The sequence below is a fragment of the Euleptes europaea genome, chromosome 4 (genome assembly GCF_029931775.1).
Source record: "Euleptes europaea isolate rEulEur1 chromosome 4, rEulEur1.hap1, whole genome shotgun sequence".
NCBI lineage: Eukaryota > Metazoa > Chordata > Lepidosauria > Squamata > Sphaerodactylidae > Euleptes > Euleptes europaea.
Genome location: NC_079315.1, coordinates 105,152,457 through 105,164,925, shown reverse-complemented (window position 1 = coordinate 105,164,925; position 12,469 = coordinate 105,152,457). Strand labels below are relative to the sequence as shown.

At 45.6% G+C, this 12,469-nt stretch overlaps 1 non-coding gene across 1 annotated transcript; it reads right to left on the bottom strand.

The window, feature by feature from the left end:
* Positions 1–5,989: 5,989 nt before the first annotated feature.
* TRNAD-GUC (transfer RNA aspartic acid (anticodon GUC)) lies at positions 5,990–6,061 on the bottom strand. Its single transcript has one exon. It is a non-coding gene; the product is annotated as a tRNA-Asp (tRNA).
* Positions 6,062–12,469: the final 6,408 nt, after the last annotated feature.

The following is a 12,469-nucleotide window of genomic DNA, read 5'->3' as shown; positions in this document are numbered from 1 at the left end:
CTCCTTCCCTCCCTCCATTGGGGAGTTGAGGTGGGCTTGGCCCTTTTCCTCCTTCCCTCCACCGCATCTCTCCTGATTGCATTAGGGGGGAGGTGAGGAGGTGGGCAGTAGCAATGCTGTCTGGGGTAAGGAAGGCAAGCCCTGCTGCGCCCCATTGCTGGGACTTGCCCCACCACTGGAAACAAGGAGGACAGGCAGCAGCTTCTTGTTGTGGACTGGTGGGGGCTTCAGAAGGGAAGGCGCCGTCTTGCCAACTGCCTGCAGCATGGCAGGGAGACAGCTTTGTTGCCTTAGTGTAGGGCACCCCAAATCCTTGTGCCTGCCATGGAAATGCCCCTTGGAATGCATTCAAGAGCCAGTTTAGCATAGTGGTTACAGTGTTGGACTATGACAGGGGAGAACCAAGCCCTAATCCTGGGTAAGTCATGAAGGTTCCTGGGCAACCTTGGGACAATTGGCCTAAGCTACCTCGCAGGGCTGCTGTGAAGATCTAAAGGCAGAGAAGGGCTGCTCTGAACTCTTTGAGGAAAGGGTGTGATAAATATGGACATACTGGTTGTTCAATGTTGACAAGCCCATGCCAAGACAAAAAAAAAACAAAACCAGGCTTGTTCAGCAGGCTGGTTCTGCCTGGCTGAAATCGCTCCCACTCATGCACACCCCTTCGGTGAGTCACTAACTCCGGAAGGGTAGCTGTGTTAGTCAGGTGCAGCAAAAACAAAGTGGAATTTGCCGGCACCTTAAAGACTCACAAATATTATTCCGGCACATGTTTTCAAGGACTAGCGCCACAAAAACCTGTTAGTCTTTAAAGTCCCTCATGATGCCTTACTTGTCCTACTAGAAAAATTTAATATACAACAACTCTCTACCCAAAAAAGGGAACTGATTTCAATACTGCTACTGGCAGGAAAAATTTTGATTGCCTCGTACTGGAAAAAAAGCAAAAATGCCTTCTACTGGGCAGTGGTATGAGAAGGTGTGGAACCTTTTAATTTTAGATAAGATAATCTTCACAACTCAAAGTAATAAATAACTTATCTTACTCTACAAACTTTTTAAATAGATGGCTGCCTTTTCTAGAATATGTGGGAAAGGGATCATCACGAAGTAAACGATGCCCACGAAACTATCGTATGATTTGCATTTATTAAGTTCTGCTAAGTGAATACAACAAATGGTATGATTTCTGTGAAAAGTACTGATGTATACTATTGGAACATATATTGGAACCAAGTATTTTTTTAAAAAAATATTGTTATTATAAAGTTTATGAGATACAAAAAAGAAAGGGAAGGTGGGAAAGGGAATCGTATGACACAAAATTGTCTCTTCCAAGCCTCAACCTAAAATGGTATTAACAAAGAAAAGTTGTAAATTTATCAAAATCAAGACTTTCTCTATGACCTAGTTCATCTTATAACTCTTTCAAATGGCTTGAATATATCATACTCTTGATAGTCAATCAATATTTGTTCAAAAAAATATTCTTAAAAACGTCTATTACGCCTTCAAATAGGCTAAGCATACCTGACACTCAATACATCATTGGATAATCTAACTACTCGTTTTGTCTGCTGTTCTTAAGAGTTTTTGTTTACTATTTGCATAATAATCATAACCTAAACATACCTTACATTTAATACATTTGACATTCTTACTATAAATTTCATTCACTGTTCTAAAAATTTTTTTTATTTGCTATTTGCGTTGCAGTCGTAAAAAGATTTTTACAACTAGAACCGATTTTTGAAACATATCTCGATGGTACGATGTTTAACCTAGTATTGTTGTATTTTTATTTTGTTGTTGTTATTATTATAAAATAAACTTAAATAAAGAGTTTTTAAAAAACTTGTTCGTCTTTAAGTCGTCACAAAACTCGTTTATTTCCAGTAACTCACTAGGTGAAAACGCATGGTCACTTTAGCCTCCTTTATTCCCTGTTTCAGCCAGGATTCAGCCAGGATCGAACACATGCGTTTCACCAAACGTGCGTTCGATCCTAGCTGAAACAGGGAATAAAGGAGGCTAAAGCGACCGTGCGTTTTCGCCCACTATTTCCCACTAATGCCTAGGAAACTGAAGCCAGACAGCAAGGCACCAGAAAGGAGCCGGCTTGCTTGGGAGGGAGGGCTACAAATTTGAAAAACAAACAAACAAATAAAGATAAGGAAGTTTCCAACCATTCCCTGGTGTCAGAATTTATTTTGGTCAGATTCAACGCATTAATTACATTAAATAATGGATGTCATTCAAGTTAGAGTTCTATTGTCTGATTCCCCACTCCTCCACATGAGCAGCAGACACTAATCTGGAGAACTGGATTTGTTTCCCCATGCCTACACATGAAGCCAGCTGGGTGACCTTAGGCTAGTCATACTCTCTCAGCCCCATGTACCTCTCAGGGTGTCTGTTGTGGGAGGGGAGGGAAGGTGATTGTAAGCTGGTTTGATACTTCCTTAAGTGGTAGAGAAAGTCAGCATATAAAAAACAACTTTTCTCCTCCAGGCTCTGGGCCAGTTATGGCTGGGAAAATCCTAGATGGCTCAGCAACCACACCTATGCCAAATAACACAATTAACATTTCAATTGAGCTTGCACCAGGAAGGCAGGCAACCAACCCAGACATAATAACTGAACATTTCCTAGAAGGGCTTGGTCAGGGAAAGGTGTGATGGTGTGTGTGGCAGACAAGATTAAACAAAGGAAATTTGATGCACACATGTTAATTCAGATGGACTTTTCTGGCATGTGTTCTCCCTGCCCATTTCTGCGCATTTCCCTCGCGTTTTCTGGACGCTGGCTAAACACGAATCCAGAAAACACAGCCAAAACGCACGGAAATGTGCAGGGAGAGTGAGGTGACCTCTGATGGTTGGAAAATGAATGCCTAATCAAAGCAAAGCCCCGAAGTAGTCAGCGGGGTGACCACAAGGAAACAGCCATGCATAAATGGCCAAAATGAGAGTAAGGGAGAGTAGGTGAGGATGAATTTGGGCAGAGCCCAAGCAAGGGTAGGGGGAAATGCTATTCTCTGTCAGGGGCCCACTAGCCCAGACTGCAAGCTCATTACCAAGAAAGGTGAAAAATAGAAATGTATCTGCTATAACTCATGAGATTTGTATTGTGCAGGAAATGAGTGCGTGGATTGGGAAGCATATTAAAATTTATACGTGGGCCTTAAGAGTGGAATAGGGTATGTATGTCTTGTACCTCTGTTCCCCCCTTTCCCTTGGGATTTTGTTTTTAAATTGAAATGATCCAAAAAGGTTCACTAATTGAAAGGGCCCATAAGTTAGCTGGGACTTCCGCTCCCCCTACCCCAGCTGGGGATGGTTAGTGGGGAGCAGACAGGAGCTTGCTGATAAAAGTTCCTCGCTCTGGGACAGAAACCTCTAGCACAGCCTCTGCCACACACACTATCTTCATACACTTTTGAAGAAGAAGAAGAGTTGGTTTTTATATCTTGCTTTTCTCTACCTTTAAGGAGTCTCAAAGTGGCTTACACGCTCCTTCCCTTCCTCTCTCCGCAACAGACACCTTGTGAGGTCAGCGGGGCTGAGAGTTCTGAGAGAACTGTGACTGGCCCAAGGTCATCAAGCAGGCTTCATGTGTAGGAGTGGGGAAACAAACCTGGTTCTTCAGATTAGAGTCCACCACTCTTAACCAGTACACCACACTGGCTGGAAGGCAAGGAGTTAAAATTCAGTTTGAACCTGTAATTCCAATAAACTTAATTTGCCTCTGTAAATCCCGGAGGAGAGACAGCAGCCTCTGCCACATCCAATATATGCTTGTGCTGTCAAGTTGCAAATGACCTATGAAGAAGAAGAAGAGTTGGTTTTTATATGCCTACTTTCTCTACCACTTAAGGGAGACTCAAACCGGCTTACAATCTCCTTCCCTTTCCCTCCCCACAACAGACAACCGGTGAGGTGGGTGAGGCTGAGAGAGCTGTGACTAGCTCAAGGTCACCCAGCTGGCTGCAGGAGTGGGGAAACAAATCCAGTTCATCAGATTAGCTCCCGCCGCTGATATGGAGAAGTGGGGAATCAAACTCCATTCTCTAGATCAGAGTCAACCACTCCAAACCACTGCTCTTAACCACTACACCACGCTGGCTCTCTATGGCAACCCCAGCAAAGGGCTTTCAACTAGGGCTGTTGATTCGGTTCATCCCGAACCGAAAAACAGCCGAATTTCCCCCGATTCAGCTGTTTCTGGTAAGGATAGAGCCGAATTAAAAAAAGGCGGGAAAACGAGGAGCCGAATTTGGCGAGTTCAGGCGAACGCCGAATAAATTCAGCAAATTCGGGGGTTCCGAATCAGCAGCATAACCGTCAGTTAGTAAGCAACTAGCAGCATTCTCCTGCGGCCAATGGTGGCCAAGCCGGATTTTTTTCTGGCTAATCAGTCGCGGTTGAGTGCATGAGCCCAGCTGCTGTGCTGCCTGGGGAGAGAAAGAGTCTGTGTGTGAGAGAGATCCCCATGGGGGGGTGTGCACATTCTTGCCTTTCTGCGGCTCTGAGAGGGGCTTGTTTGGAGGTAGAGGTCCCGAATTATGGGGCCCGGAAGGGGTCCCCCCAACCATCTGCCCATTGGAATACAGCCTTTAAAAACACATTCATGTTGGGCCGTACCATTACCCCAGCCTGGGGGTCTGGTTGCCTCGGCAGTTGGGCTGTACCATTACCCCGGCCCGGGGGTCTGACTAAAAGGCAATAAATCCCGAGTTATGGGGTCCCCCCCCCCATCCACCCATTGGAATGAATGGGAGCAGGCAATCCTTAATGTGCATCTAGAGAGCTGCAAATCCAAGGCAAAACCTCCCGTGCATAAATGGCCAGAGAGTATGTGTGTGTGAGTCTGCTAGAATCGTATTGGATTACTCCTGAGTCCTGACTCCCAGTCCCTGCTCCTGATGGAAGAGAAGAAGACATCCACAGTAAGACCCATTTGGGGGCTTTTCTCTATAATTCTCTATAATTTTTTTCCTGTGTGTATGTGCGGGGCGGAATTCTGTGTGTGTGTGTGTGTGTGTGTGAGGGGGGGAAGGCAAAGGGGGTGGGTTTACCTGTTCTGCTGGGGGGTGGGCTTGATTGCCTCTGTGTGGGACTGTGCTTTCTACTGTTTTCACTGGTTGCCAACTTCGTGTGGAGTTAACTGTGGGTCAGTGAGTCTCTCTCTGGCTGGTTGCTATTGTTTCCAATGGGCTGTGCAGCCGCTCCTGTTGTTTCGAATGGGCTAGCCTGTCATTCGTTTTAGTACATCCCCTGTAATGTATTTCAGTGGAGTCAATGCAAGTCAACTGACATTCCCCTCTCCCATTATCTTCAATGGGCTGGGCAGCCTCTCCCATTGCTTCCAATGGGCTGACTTGTCATTCATTTTAGTACATCCCTTTTAATGGCTTTATTCCAATGGGCAGATGGGGGGACCCCTTCCGGGCCCCATAACTCAGGGGTCCCTGACCCAATCTTCATAAAACTTGGGGGCTCTTGCAAGAAGGGTCCCGTCAAGCTACACTGAAAGTTTGGGACCTCTACCTCCAAAAATGCTTCCCCCCCCCCGGAGCCGTGGAAAGCCGCGAATGTGTTTTTAATGGCTTTATTCCAATGGGAAGATGGGGGACCCCCCTTCCGGGCCCCATAACTTGGGGGCCCCTGACTCAATCTTCACAAAACTTGGGGGTTCTTGCAACAAGGGTTCCCTCAAGCTACACTGAAAGTTTGGGACCGCTACCTCCAAACATGCCCCCCCTGAGCCGCGGAAAGGCACAAATCCATAAACAGGGCTAGAGCTTTCCATTATACTGTTGTATGTTCCACCAAAGGGCTTTGGACACCACATTAACACATAAAGCTACCTTATACTGAATCAGACCCTTGGTCCATCAAAACCAGTATTGTCTACTCAGACTAGCAGCGGCTCTCTAGGGTTTCAGGCAGAGGTCTTTCACATCACCTCCTTGCCTAGTCCCTTTAATTAGAGATGCCGGGGATTGAACCTGGGACCTTCTGCATGACAAGCAGATGCTCTACCACTGAGCCACAGCCCCTCCCCCAAAAACTACCTTTACATGAACACATGAAGCTGCCTTATATTGAATCAGACTCTCGGTCCATCAAAGTCAGTATTGTCTACTCAGACTGGCAACAGCTCTCCAGGGTCTCAGGTAGAGGTCTTTCACATCACCTACTTGCCTAGTCCCTTTAAGTGGAGATGCCAGGGATTGAACCTGGGACCTTCTGCATGCTAAACAGATGCTCTACCACCGAGCCACAGCCCCTCCCCAAAATTTCATCAGCAGGCAGGGGGAGGAAGAATCACTAATAAACTGCAATGCACTAAATAGATTAGACAGAAGGTTACTTGGCCTTCTTTTACATCCCAGAAAAACATAAGGCTTTGTGATAGTTGATATGGATCTATACATCTTCCTTAGAACTTTACATGTCATTGTATCTGGACTTCACACTACAGTTGGCACACCAGAGAATCAGACTTCTTACTGGCTTCTAGCTCAGTGCTTTTGGTTTTTCATTATAATCAAACAAGCTGGTGGGGCATTTAAAAAGCACTTATTTGCCTTATGGTAGAATCGGATTCCACATTATTCCTTTTTAGCATTTACATGTGTAACTGAAAAGACACAAATACCAATCCCACGTTGTTTGTTAGGGGAGTCTGCAGAACAGAATCCTAATGAAGCCAAAAGGTTTAGTTTCTCCGTCAACAAAGCCATTAGATAATCCCATACTGAAAGGCAACAGGAAGAAACCTTTGCTGATTCAGCAAGTTCCCTCCCTTCTACCCTTAGCAAGCAAAATGGCAATGTTGAAATCAGTGGGAAACTACCCAGATGCTCCACCAGAGGGCAATAACACCTGAGAGGTTTTAAATCAGCCTGAACAAAACTTTCCAGTACAAATTCCTGAATAATAGTTTCACCACCTCCACCACTCACTCAGCCATCCTTACCTAGAACTAAAAAGATCCCAAGATCACCTTGCTAGGGAGCCTTCAGTCACCAGGTTTGGGTTGTTGTTGTTGTTTTAAAAAAGAAGCAGTGTGAGAAAAAAGAACTACTTAAAAAGATCAAAATATGGTTGCCAACCTTCAGGTACTAGCTGGAGATCTCCTGCTATTACAACTGATCTCCAGCCGACAGAGATCAGTTAACCTGGAGAGAACGGCCTCTTTGGCAATTGGACTCTACAGCATTGAAGTCCCTCCCCTCCCCAAACCCCGCCCTCCCCAGGCTCCACCCCAAAAACCTCCCGCCAGTAGCGAAGAGGGACCTGGCAACCCTAGATCACAATCAAGGTAGCCCAGGTTGTGAGAAAGACGGCAAAGCTGTAACAATTCCTCCTGATGACTAATCACCCATTTTGCATCCTGAGGAGACAATCAGGTACCGGCAGTACTTAACTGCGTAACTTAACTGAGTGCCCAGGGAGCATGAAAAGGCCCTGCCACGAAAGCGTTTGACTCCTGCCTCCATAGGGAAGAGGAAGTTGATTATATGCAGTGAAAAATGGGCCTTTGCCTTAAACTCATTTCAGATATCCTTTTTTTCTGCCTGATTAGGACCTTTCTACGAGCGCCACAGCCTGGTTTTTTCATACCTTGCTGAGCGCAAACTACCCCATTAATTCTTTCCCCGTTCCCATTTCTACCTAGGGTGTCAACCTAGTTATCAGCCTTGCGCTTATGCTTGCAGCCCTTCCATGGGGAAATTAAGCAGGTGAAGTTTCCTGGCGTACAGATGACGGTTGGGAAAAGCTTTTCCTGGTGGATTGCAGCTGGCTACTGGTGAAACCTGGGTTGCCAGCAGGCCTGGAGGAAAGTGTCCTCTCTCTTAAATGGACACGTGGAAATGGGATTTGAAGCTTTTCATGGCAGAGAGGTAAATAACACCCCAGCCAGCGTGGTGTCATGGTTAAGAGTGGTGAACTCTAATCTGGAGAACTGGGTTTGATTCCCCACTGCTACATGAAGCCTGCTGGAAGACCTTTGGCTAGTCACAGTTCTTTCCAAACTCCCTCAGCCCCGCCTACCTCACAAGGTGTCTGTTGTGGGGAGGGGAAGGGAAGGCGATTGTAAGCCACTTTGAGACTCCTTAAAGGTAGAGAAAAGCCCTCTTGAATAATTCTGTTTTGTATAGTTTTCAGAAAGCCGGGAGAGTGGGAGCCTTTTTGACCTCCTCAGGCAGGCCATTATAAAGTGGGGGCCACAATGGAGAAGGCACATGTAGGGGCAGTGGTTGATTTTGCCCATTTGCAGGTGCGTACCTGCAGAAGAGCTTGCTCCAATGAGAGCTGCTTAGCAGGTGAAGATTTTCCTAGAACAAAGGCGAGCATCGAAACCTTTACCTCCTACATGCGTGCGTCCCTTGCTACTGCTGAAGCACAGGCCCTCGGCTAGAAGAAAAACTAAATGGAGCAAGCCAACAGTCGGCCTTCCCTAATCCCGCGTTGGATTATTTATGCAACATCCTGCAAGGTGCTGATGCAGCCATTGTGTATGAAAATAACGCCACATCTGCTTTTGCTCCTGCAGTTATCTAACAGCAACAGACTCTCTTTTTCAACCTGCTCCAAACGCTAATGAGCCTTGCTTTTTATACCCATCCCACCTGTCACTCTGGAACAATGTCTCTTCTAGCGAAAGGCCTTTTTTGTTGTGAAGAGACTCCAACAGTCTACTGCCAGTGGAAATGCACCTGACAGGTGTAGGTGCCTCCCTAATCCTCTTTTATCCTACAGAGAGAGAAGCAGGCAGCTGGTCGGCTGGCTTCTTCCTCTTGATCACGGCAACCTACTCTCTCCTCGCATCCTTTGTGCCTTTGGAAAAACAGTCGGGAGCTGGGCAGGTGTGAGAGTGTTCAGAGGAGATGTATAGAGGTTGGGCCCCAGCTTTGTCTGTTTGGTCTTTATGGTCACATTAGTAGGGTTGCCAATGTGGCAAAGTGATTAGGAGCTGTGGACTCGAATCTGGAGAACCGGGTTTGATTCCCCACTCCTCCACATGAGTGGTGGACTCTTAATCTGGTGAACTGGATGTGTTTCCCCACTCCTACACATGAAGCCTGCTCGGTAGGGTTGCCATCCTCCAGGTCCCTTCCAACTCTATGTTTCTATAATTCTGTGATTCTAAGCTTTGGATGATAGACTATCTATGACATTATACCCTGTTGAGATCCCTCCCTTTCTCAAATCCTGCCTCCCCCAAGCTCCACCTTCCAAATCTCCAGGTATTTCCCAACCCAAACCTGGCAACTCTACACATTAGACATGACGGGGGTTGGCTGTGTTTGTTATCCATCTGCTTGCTCAGTTTTTTGTTAAAAGGCAGGGAGTGACCAATTTTTACAACACAAGTTCATGTGGATGAGGGAACCTGAACTCCGTGGTGCCTTACCTCCCTGCAGGCTCTTTTCTTCCAACACAACTATAGTACCAGAAGATAGATGGTATGGGAAGAAATTTTCCAACTGAAAGTTGGCAACTTTAGGTCATGGATCCCTACCTATAGGGTCATGAACCCTTCTCTGGAATCCCTTGCTGCTAGTGCACATACGTAGCGAGTAAGGGTGCTATGTACTATTGTCCGCAGCTTTGATCCAGAGCTTGCTCCGCACCATGGTACATCTCATCAAACCAGAACCAACGGGTTGAAATTAAATCAAAAGAGTTTCCATCTAGCCATTAGGAAGAATTTTCTAAAAGTGAGAGTGGTTCCTCAGCGGAACAGATTTCCTTGGGAGGTGGTAAGTGCTCCTTCCCTGGAAGTTTTTAAGCAGAGGCTAGATGGCCATCTGTCAGCAAGGCTGGTTCTATTACCTTAGGCAGTTCAAGAGAGGGAGGGCATCTTGGCCATCTTCTGGGCATGGAGGAGGGGTCACTGGGGGTGTGTGGGGGAGGTAGTTGTGAATTTCCTGCATTGTACAGGGGGTTGGACTAGATGACCCTGGTGATCCCTTCCAACTCTATGATTCTATGATTCATGATGCTCGGCTTGCATTTTCTGTCTGGGCTCTGTTGGTCTGCGGCCCATGGTCTTGGCCTGGATACCAGTGTAGTTTTAATTTTGGCTTCTCATCATTCTGTCATTGTATCTGATTTATGTATCTAAAGCCTTTTGTGCTGCCTCTTCCTCCCGCCTTAGGGTCCCCAAGGGGGTAAACAATCAAAATCACGAAAACAAACTTTAAAATGTATGTGTAAAGTGCCGACAAGTCACAGCTGACTTATGACAACCCAGTAGGGTTATTCAAGACAAGAGACGAATAGAAGTGCTTTGCCATTGTCTGCCTCTGCATAGCAATCCTGGTCTTCCTTGGTGGTCTCCCATCCAAGTACTAACCAGGACTACTCTTAGTTTTGAAGATCGGATGAGATCAGGCTAGCCTGGGCCATCCAGATGAGGGTAAACTTTAAAATGCAGAGTATAAAAACCACTAAAAACAACAATTAAAAAAATACACAATTAAAGCCTGAAGAGGAGAAGACTGAGAGGTAATATGATAACCATCTTCAAGTACTTGAAAGGCTGTCATATAGAGGATGGTGCCAAGTTGTTTTCTGTTGCCCCTGAAGGTCAGACCTGAACCAACAGGTTGAAATTAAATCAAAGGAGTTTCCGTCTAGACATTAGGAAGTATTTTCTAACAGTTAGAGCAGTTCCTCAGTGGAACAGGCTTCCTCGGGCGGCGGTGAGCTCTCCTTCCCTGGAGGTTTTTAAGAAGAGGTTAGATGGCCATCTGTCAGCAATGCTGATTCTATGACCTTAAGCAGATGATGAGAGGGAGGGCATCTTGGCCATCTTCTGGGCATGGGGTAGGGGTCACTGGGGGGATGTGGGGGGAGGTAGTTGTGAATTTCCTGCCTTGTGCAGGGGGTTGGACTAGATGACCCTGGTGGTCCCTTCCAACTCTATGATTCTATGATTCTATTCTATGAAAACTTATGTCACCCTGTCACATGTTTGTGGGTCTAATTGTGTCCCCAAGTACTAAATGTGAATCCCAGGTCTGTAAAAATTGATGGAAAGTGGGTTTTTTTTTAATTTCCTTTTTACTCCAATTATATTGGTTCTGTCCTTTTTTGCTATTGTTTCATTAAATCCAAGGGGAAATGCAACCAAAGCAGTGGTTTTGGTGCAGGAGGGGTTTGCCAAAGAGCAAGGATGAGAAATTCAAAATCCTCACTCTTGCAAATGCAGTCCAAGTTACTCCAGGCCCTTTGAAGGAGTCCAAGTATGGACTTGCAAGTACTCCAAGGAAAGTAGTTTACATTTTAAAACAAGTGTGGCTTGATGGATAGAGACAGTAGACAATGTAGGGAGTGAAGACAGCAGAAAAATGCTGAATGCATGCAAGAAATTGTGAGGGAATTTTTTTAAAGACCCTCAAGTTGAGGCCTGACAAATATACACCCACCAAACTACAAATGCTGCTGTTTGACAAAGAGTTCTACAGGTTGAGTATCCGTTATCCGGACATCCAATATCTGGACTGACCCAAAAACCAGACTTTTTGAGCCGGCATGCAGGCATTACTCACAGGCCTTCAGCAGCATGCCAGTTTGCTTTCTGGTGGTTCAGTGTACACAAAATTATTTAAAATATTGTTTAAAATTACATTCAGGCTACGTGTATAAAGTGTATATAAAACATGAATGCATTCTGTGTTTAGATTTGGGTCCCATCCCCAAGATATCTCATTATGTGTATGCCAATAATCCAAAATACGGAAAGATCCAAAATACAGACCACTTCTGGTCCCAAGCAGTCCAGATAAGGGATACTCAACCTGTATTTTATAGAACCAGCTTCTGTAAGTGTAGGCAAATGCATATATTCAAGCTATACAAAAATGTTCATCATTCATACTAAAAATGAAGAATTTTTGCAGTCGTTTATTATGGTGAAATCCCTGACCTGGATGGCCCAGGCTAGCCTGATCTCATCAGATCTCAGAAGCTAAGCAGGGTCAGCCCTGGTTAGTATTTGGATGGGAGACCACCAAGGAATACCAGGGTTGCTGTGCAGAGGAAGGCACTGGCAAACCACCTCTGTTCGTCTCTTGCCATGAAAACCCCAAAAAAGGGGTCGCCATAAGTCGGCTGCGACTTGACGGCACTTTACACACACACACACGTTATGGTGAAAACTTTCTCATGTTCATATATTCCTCCATGATGAAATCACTAATATCAATGATAATGACATGATTATTTCTGTTTCACCACTTGAGGGAGCATTCAGAAGAAGAAATGACTACAGGATGCGGGTGAATTGCACAGGAGTGTCATCTTGTGGAGACATTTCCTCCTGAGGAGTTACTGATTGTGACCCTTTGGTCACTGCATTTATACTGAAGACAAAGCATAGCCTGATGTCCTATAGGCATCTTAGATGGGAGGGGGCAAAGTCAAGGTTTGAAATGGATTCCTCAAAGAGG